We start from the raw sequence: 8,823 nt of genomic DNA, 5'->3' as shown, positions 1-8,823 counted from the left end.
GGCTGGCCACAGAGGCCCCCAACCATATGAGTGACCCTCCTCTTGACCAGGTTCCCCACATCCTTCTTGAAGTGCGGTGCCCAGAACTGGACACAGTACTCTAGCTGCGGCCTGACTAGCGCTGCATAGAGGGGGAGCAAGACCTCTCTGGACCTGTTAGTGATGCCCCTGTTGATGTATGACAGGGTGCAGTTGGCTCTGCGTATTTCTTTGTCGTATTGGCGACTCATGTTCATCTTGGAGTCAATCTTGACTCCAAGATACCTCTGCCGCTGAGAGGGTCAAAAATTCAAGAAGCCATCCCTGGGTGGGCTTGAACCACCAACCTTTCAGTTAACAGCCGAATGCGCTAACCACTTGCGCCACAGAGACAGTGAAATGCTTGTTGAACAACCTTAATTAAAACTACCCTGCCACCATTTTTAAGCATGGAGATACTGACAAATGAGATGCAGAGGCTGGCTGGAGCACGCTAATTAGCATGCTCCAGCAGACTTGACTAATTGAATCTGCTCCAACATCCAGTGCATTGGAGCAATCACCCAGAACAAGTACAGGCACCCATTTACCCCAGTAGGAGCTGGAGCACATATAAAGGGAAAAAAACCCCCATACAGGTAGTGCATTCCCACACTATTAATAAAACCTGGTATATTTGTTTCATTCCCTCTTTACAGGTTCAATTGGACATAATCCAGTGGAAAAATATTCATGAGATAATGTAATATCCCACCTTCTTTACATTTAAAAACCCTGTTAACTGATGTAAACCTCTTATATCTGAATACCAAGTCTAAAGAATGGAGTCGTATCTAATCTGACCTTATGAACTGAGTAATAATAAAACTATATATAGCAGCTGTCAAACAAATTGGTAATACAGCTGCATTACATATTTGCACATGGTGTGTTTCAGATGTGATACCCTTGACTCCCCGTCACTGTCTCCCCCTAGACATTTTATCCTTTATGCTGACTTTCCTTGAATTTTAACTAGAAGAAGTGCAGTCTTAAGGCAGGCATTACATTCTCATCTTAATTCATATAGAATGCAGCATCTGTTGAAGTGAACTGTTGCTCATGAAAGCTTATGTAGCTATAATTCAGTTAGCCTATAACATACAACTCTACCTTCTGCCTGACTCCAGACTAACACAGCTAACTACATCTCTCTGATTATAATTCATGTAAATTTGTGCCCATTATTTGGAAAAACAATTTGCATGTCTAAATCCTGGCTTTAGGGACTGAAAATAGACCCTGTGATACTGGAGGTAGGGATCTATCCAAATCAAGATTGCGTGGATTTCACAGAAATTGCAAAATTGGATGATCTCTGCGAAATCTGCAGGGAGAGGGGAGAGAAATACTACAAATAAAATGCTGGCTCCTCAGTGGGACCCAGCAGTCCCCCTAGCTGTGCAGCCATACCTGGGGAAGGGGGGAGGTGGACTGCCAGCATGAACAGGCAAGAAGGCTGCCGCCGCCACCCCGATTGGCTGAGAGGGCTGCCTGTTGTGCAGCCCGACTGTGCTCTGCCAATCAGTAGTGAGGGGTGGGGCACCATGCCAAACAGCCATCTCGGACAATTAGTGGCAAGGGGTGGGACCATATGACAGACAGCTTCCTACACCAAGGCCCCTCAGCCTATCAGAGGCATGGGGGATGGGGCAGCCATGACAAGCCCTCAAAAATGGTGGCCAGCCCCATAATCTGCCTGCAAAATTGGCTGACCACCTCCTCAAGTTGGGCAGACCCCTATCTATAGAGCAGGGGTTGATAACTTATGACCTATGGCCTGAATCTGGCCCATGGAGCCATCTGATATGGCCCATGGATGTGGGGCTCTGGCGGCAGTTGCTTTCTTGTGCTGCTGTGGGGAGAAGTACTAGCTGAAGGTGCCTTCCCCAAACCATTGCATAGAAAAGCATGGGTGACATCTGGGTCATAGTACCTGCCTTTCTTTGACCTGAACTAGATCACTCCACCCACAGCCTAAAAAGGCTGCCAAATGCTGCTGTGAGGTATTCTTTCCCAGTTCACAGCCAGCCAAACAGCCAGCAGAATATTTTGAGAGATGTCTTTTCTATTAAGAAAAGATAGAGAACACTGGAACTGATGAGTGCCACAAAGATTTGGTGAATTACTTGAGTGTTGAAAAGAGGGGGAAAACAAGCCTGAAACAGAATATTAGAACAAAAATGTTGTGTTAATAGTTGAACAGTGCTGTGACTTTGACAACCGGAGAGAAGAGGTCTGAAGAATGCTTAGTGACAGAAGTAGTACCCAAGAGTAAGAAAGAGGAAAGCGGTCAGAGAGCTGGTTAATGTAAATGATACGAAACTGAAGAAAAGTAAATTGGCTTCATGGGGAAAAAAGTAACTCAACAAGGGAGAGTGAAGGAGGTAAAGTACAATGAGAAACCCATCCAGACTAACTTGTTCAGAAAGGCATGGGCATGCCTAGGCTCCAGTCAGCTTTGTGTGGTGCCATGAATGGATGGACTTTCAGGGAATAGGGGTACTAAATGGAAAGGAATAAATTAATGTAAACACAAAGAAAAGAGAAAGAACAGGGGGAGGGGTCACTGCTGAGAGATGGGAAGGTGGGTTGAAGAGATCAGAAAGAATAAACCGAGAAGCAAAGCTATTTTACTGAGGGACATAAGTGTTGTTAAAGCTAACCCAGATAATGAGATCAGAATCCAGAATCTCTGTTGAGACCACACTTAAAACAATCAGTCTGTGGATGATTTCTTGTTCTGCAATTTCGTGTTCATTTTTTTTAAGTCATGTGGTTAAAGAACAGCTACTCTGAGGTCAGTGATGGGCTGTCTAGGGAGGTTTAAGTGTTCTGTCACAAGCTTTTGAGTCCCTTTGGAATTGAAGCCAAATAGGTATCCATTCATTCTTTCATGTAGGGATTGTCCCATCTGTCCAGTCTGGGCAGCAGAGGGACACCATAAGCAGGCGATGGCATACATGACATTGGTAAAGGAGCAGGTGAAAATGCCCTGAATGTTATAATCTGTGTTTGTTTGGTTCAGTGATAACATGGGGACAGCAGCAGCAGCAAGCAGAGGAAGGAGCAAATGGGAGGGAAGGGGAGGAGAAGAGAATGGAGGGGAGCTGTTGTGGAGCATAGGAGGGAGGGAAGGGGTTGGCAAAATTGTGGGGAGGGATTCTTATCTGATTCAGGGACTTAAAAAAGTTGCCAGCAGTTGCTCCTGTGATCTGGTCTGCTTGCCCAGTTGGGAGGGGACCTGGAATTAGGAGTGCAGCCACACCTGTAATGCTGGTCACATTATTAGAAATTAGGAGTGCAACCCACCCTGGCCGATCTTTGCCCCAGGCAGAAGATCTAGCCCAGCCTGCCCCCCACCTCCAACCACTGCTCAAGAAGAGCTGGGCTGGGCACATGTGTGCCTTCCTTGCTCCTATATAGCAGCAATGGTGCCCTGCCCACCTGTCTGGCGCACTATGCCGTTCTGCCTCCCCGCTGGACTGTACCGGACGCCCCTGCCTGCCTGCCTCTGTCTGCAGTAGCACTGCTGACTTGTGGGGGGATGCCAAAATACAGGTTCACCCAAGGCACCATTTTCCCTAAGACTGGATCTGGATCCACATGATAATGTCACTGATTTACTTCAGGTAACTAGATCAGTGGTTTTCAACTTTTTTTCATTTGTAGACCCCTAAAAAAACTTTGAATGGACGTACGGACCCCTCTGAATTGTAACTGTGGATATTTACATACTTTTTTTTGATCAATCATAGTGATCTTTTGCAGACCCCTTAGACATAGGCTGTGGACCCCTATGGGTCCGCAGACCACAGGTTGAAGGCCACTATTCTAGGGGGATGAAAGGGCAGCTGTGGAGGAAACAGATGTCAAGGTCTGTCATAAATATATTGAGACTTAGCCATGTTAGCCTGGAGTCAAGAAGAAGACAGGGTAGATTTGTAACTTATTTGCACTTTGGTTAGCCCTACCTTGCTGTCTACATATATTGGCAAACTGGGGGCATGTAACAGGGAACTCTAACCCTGCTACTAAGAGGCAGGGCTGCCCCTTTAAGACCCAGGGCTACACAAACACCAAGCACCAAGAGGGTAGGGGTTAATAGCCCAACTACCCTGCCCGGTCAGTTGACAGGAAGGGAATAAGCCTCTGGGCACATATAAACCCCAGGGCCGAGGCTGGCAGGGCGAAGGTCTCTGGCAAGTGGTCAGGGGAAGAGAGCTCCTGCATAGCAGAAATACCCAGAAATGCTCTGGCTGCTGGCCAGACTATTGCTGTAGCTAATGAGGATCCAGGAGGCTACAAGGTACCCAGAGCTGGAGGGGGTACTCAATGCTTGAGAAGCAGTTTGGGGTTTTTAAGGAGCCAGAGTGTGGCTTATAGGACTTCTATTATGTTATAGCCTAGGGGCTCATATTTATGTTATTGTATGTTCAGTGGATTGGGCTGAAGCTATTTGGGGAGGAGGAGGCCTCAGTGGGGCACACTACAGTGCAGAGCCCCAGCTCCAGGGGGGCACAACAACAGGGGGTGATCAGAGCCTCAGTGCCCTAGGGCACAGATCAACATTTATACCATCTGTGAAGCAAGGGCCACCATCTAGGGAAGGTTTGGAGAGGTGGATAGCGACCTCTAGCACTGGGGTATTAAACAGGCAGCCTCCCACCTAAGTAACATCATAATATTTCTTCCATCAAGGCATGGCAGGAGAGAGAGGTGGGTGCGTAGCTCAGAGACAGAGGGTCAGGCCCCTGTTAGACAGGCACAGAGATGGACCCCGTCACAGGGGCCAAACATGTGCCTATGATGGTGCTGTTCATTTGTAGGTACAGCAAGTCTCTAAATCTAAAACAATTTTGTTCTAAAATATTTTATTCTTTTCTTTTTAGTACCCCTGCTCTCTAAGTTCATTCATAGCATGTGATGAAGTAGGCTGTAGGGGTCTTTTTGAACGAGTTAGGTCTTCAAGCTGCTACCCTGCTCTACCTGTTGCATAACTTCAGACTAACAGGTCTAATTACCTCATTCCGTGTTTAGTGAAGCAAGCTGTTGTGCAGCACTGTTGGTATTCATGAAGGGGGTTACTTGACTACATAGATCTGAGTAGCAGGGGAGCTAACAAAGCTCTATATTCTCCATTCTAGTTCTTTTGAAGCTAGGGTACCTTCTTTTTAGCAGGACCGCATTCCTAAAAGGCTGATAGTATAAGACAGAGGTTTTCAACCTTTTTTACTAAGTGTACCCCAGTGGCCGGACGCGGAGTTGGGTGGTGCACAGCTGGACCCAGAATCGAGGGGTGGCATGTGTCCAGACACAGAGCACAAGGTGGTGGATGGCAGCAGTGGCACACAGAGGTGCTGCTGCCCTCCCCCTGTCTCAGCCCTGCTCCTGGGAGGTGGTGGTGCAGGGTGGTGGCACTGTCCCTGCCCACCCGTGCATACTTCCTAAGGCCTTCCCAAGTACCTCCAGGGGTACACGTACCCCAGCTGACATCCCCTGATATAGGATCTCTAAAACTTTGCTCATGCCTGGAGTCTCAACTTTTATTGCAGTCTGAAAAATGAGTTAGCTAGAAATAAACTGTATGTGTGATTGTACATCCCAGGTTTCTATTTATTTATAGTCTTGACCATTCATGGGACTTGGATATGTATAATTTCTAGTTCTTTTGTTAATACAAACAGGATAAATGGGACAAGCTGGCTTTTGAAAGGTAGGGAATAAAAGAACTAGTAATAATTTGAATTAAAACTATAGAAGCTTGTTTTCTAAAATATTTTTGATCAAGAATAGATGACACAAATCAGGAAAAGCTAAAGGACTTAACTGTAAGATTTAAAGTCAAATATGTGCTTAAGCACACATCCTGAATAGAAAATGTTTTCCTGAAGCATGACCCATATATTGCTTTGGTATTCTTATTTGTAGAACACGAATACCTCTAGGCCTCAAACAGGATCATGGTCTCAGGCTGACCAGACACATAGGAAGTGATGATATTTTGGTTCTTGCTTGCGATGTTTGGCTTGGGAACTCCCTATACCAGCAGTTCCCAATCTGTGGTACGCATACCAACAGTGGTATGCAGACAACCTGTCAGTGGTATGCATTTACTGATTTATTATAATTACTTTGTACATGTAACCTCGTGTGCCACTCACTAGTATGTCTTCCTCTTATGGGTTCTTTGGATGCCACCATCCCCTTAGTGGTTGACAGCTTGCTATTGGGTTAGATGTCTCGGACGGTTCCCAGGGGTTCTCTCCTGCCATGTCTTGTCAGAATGAGTTTGTTATTGCGAGAATGGTTGTTCCGCCTGCCTTTCTTAGTTCCCTCATTCAATCTGCCATCCAGTTTCCCGTTTCGGGGCTCTGCCTCCCCTACACCCTGCCTTACGCCAACCATGGATGTTGGTTTCCGACTGCCACTAGGGCTGGTCATGGTACAGACTTTGTTTTGCCCTTTTAAGTTAGAAAAATCCAGGTCAGACAGTGCCTCATCCAGACTTTGTCCGTATTGTAACTGGCCTGCGATTTTTCTACCAGCCCCAGGTTACCTTGCTTCCTGGCATGCTCTTCCCTCTCTGGCTTGCATCCACTGCAGCTCACGGATCCGTCTCTCCTTTCTCTCCTCAGGTTCACTGTTGTCCCAGTCCTGTCCATCTTTGTCTGGGATCCACAGCTCGGTTCCAGGTAAGTAACTAGGCTCTCCTAGGCTTAGTTTATTTTTGTCTGCCCCTTCCTGGGGCTACCACCACCTTCCCTTGGTGGGGCTGCGATCAGCTCTGGGCTGCTCTGGGCCCACCAGAGGACTCACTTCTGGTCCTCCCTATTCCTGGTCTGCTGGGGTTTTTATGAAGGGGGCTGGCCGACACATCGGCGCTGGCACACTGGCATAAAGCAGGCCCATGCCAGTACTGGTGCTAGCCCCAGCTCTCCTGAACTCATCTTAACTTTTTTTTTCTTCCATCTTAGGTTCAGCAGGTTTTTTGCTGTGGCCCTGTTCTCCCCACACTTCCAGTCTGTGGCAGCATCCCATCTGCTCCACTCCTCTCCAGGTAAGCCTTTTTTCATGGCGTTGTCTCCACCACAATACAACAAAAATTTGCTGGTGGTACTTAAGGTTGTATTGTTTTAAATTGGTGGTGTGCAATCTGTCAGAGTTTGGGAACTGCTGCCCTATACCAACAAATGAACAGCACTGCCATGGACATATGGATGCCCCCACCTAACATATTTATGACAGACCTTGAAGTCTGCTTTTTTTTTTAGCTGTCCTCTCATCCACCGATATACCTAATGAATGTGTCATCAGTGTACCCTGTATGAACACATCTGAAATTTTACCAGGACTTTAACAACTTTTATCTGTCAAACTTAACTCTGTAATTTTTCACCCAACAAATTAATTTCCTACACACTACAGTGAAGGCTTGCAATGGCCAACCGCCACAACATTGCACTGGAAACCAAAGGACCACCACAGCTACCTTCAGGTCACCAGTTCTCATCCTAAACATACTAGGTCCATCATCTACCTACAAGCTCTACAGTACAACCATATCTGCTCTGATCTCACCAACTGGGATACATGCCTTTAAAGATCTGAAACAGAAATTCCTACATTTTACAATACAACCCCAAAACTGTAGCCTCTCCAGTCAACAAAGCCAGATCTTGTGCTGACCTGCTATGATACCAACCCTAGAATAAAGGCAGGAGAGTCCGTCTAGTTATCACCTACAAAGCCCAGCTTGATCACCTCAGACACATCATTAAAGACCTCTAACCCCTCCTGGAAAAGGATGATTGTCTTAAAATAGCCGGGGGGGTGGCGATGAAACTGTCTTGGCTTACAAGTGTCCCCTCCCCCCAGCATCTCTGAAACAACAGCTTACTTAACTCCCATTTTCATCAAGCCCTCCTTCAGACCCAAATGCCAGCTGTGCCCCTTCATCAACACAAGCCACATCATCACTGGACCAAACAAATACAGATTTAAACATCCAGAGTTCTTTAACCTGAAACTATCAATATCACATAAGCTATTCTGTGTTTATAGTGTCCCTCTGCTATCTGCGTTGGGCAGAAGTGTGATCCCTACTAGAAAGAACGAATAAACCAATTGGCTATCAGCGGCAGAAAGACCCAGAAGCCTGTGGCGAAACACTTAAACCTCCCTGAACACTCCTGCCTGACCTTAGGAATAATTGTTCTTAGGCAGCAAACCTTTAAGAACAGATTTGAATAGGAAATTGCACAAGAAACCATCCACAAACTGGATTGTGGTTTAAACAGAGTCTACTAATTCTTATCCTGTTACCTAGATTACCTTTTGTGACCCCTTTGTTCTAATGGGTTCTTTGGTTATATGCCTCTCCCAGCACTGCTCCCCTCCCTCCTCTTCCTACCTTTTGTATTCAAGTCACACTCTCCATTTTATGCACTGCTCTGTAGATGTCCTTTCATAGCATCTGATGAAGTGAGCTCCGGTCCATAAGCTTTCTGAAGCTAGTCACTTCATTAGATGCTGTGAAAGGACAGGCACATTACTATGTGTATAAATATTTATCCATAAGGTGCAAAACTATCCTGCCTTCTAATAACATGGTATTAGCCTCTTGTTTCCAAGTAATAACTCAGTGAAATGTAACTAAAATTCCTTATCATTATATTAAATATTACAATAGCATTACCTACTACTATCTCAGGGTCCCAGGACAGAGCCTTGAGGGACCTCACTGGTCACAGGGCACCACGATGAGTGACTGCCATCAATCACAACCCTCTGGGTCCGACCACG

General features: G+C 46.2%; 1 non-coding gene across 1 annotated transcript; it reads right to left on the bottom strand.

Annotated features, from left to right (window-relative positions):
- Nucleotides 1-298: 298 nt before the first annotated feature.
- Nucleotides 299-372, bottom strand: TRNAN-GUU. Its single transcript has one exon. It is a non-coding gene; the product is annotated as a tRNA-Asn (tRNA).
- Nucleotides 373-8,823: the final 8,451 nt, after the last annotated feature.

Source organism: Crocodylus porosus, unplaced genomic scaffold, assembly GCF_001723895.1.
Source record: "Crocodylus porosus isolate Cpor-Errol unplaced genomic scaffold, CroPor_comp1, whole genome shotgun sequence".
Taxonomy (NCBI): domain Eukaryota; kingdom Metazoa; phylum Chordata; order Crocodylia; family Crocodylidae; genus Crocodylus; species Crocodylus porosus.
The sequence above is the reverse complement of the archived record's forward strand: the minus strand, read 5'-3'. Positions and strand labels throughout refer to the sequence as shown.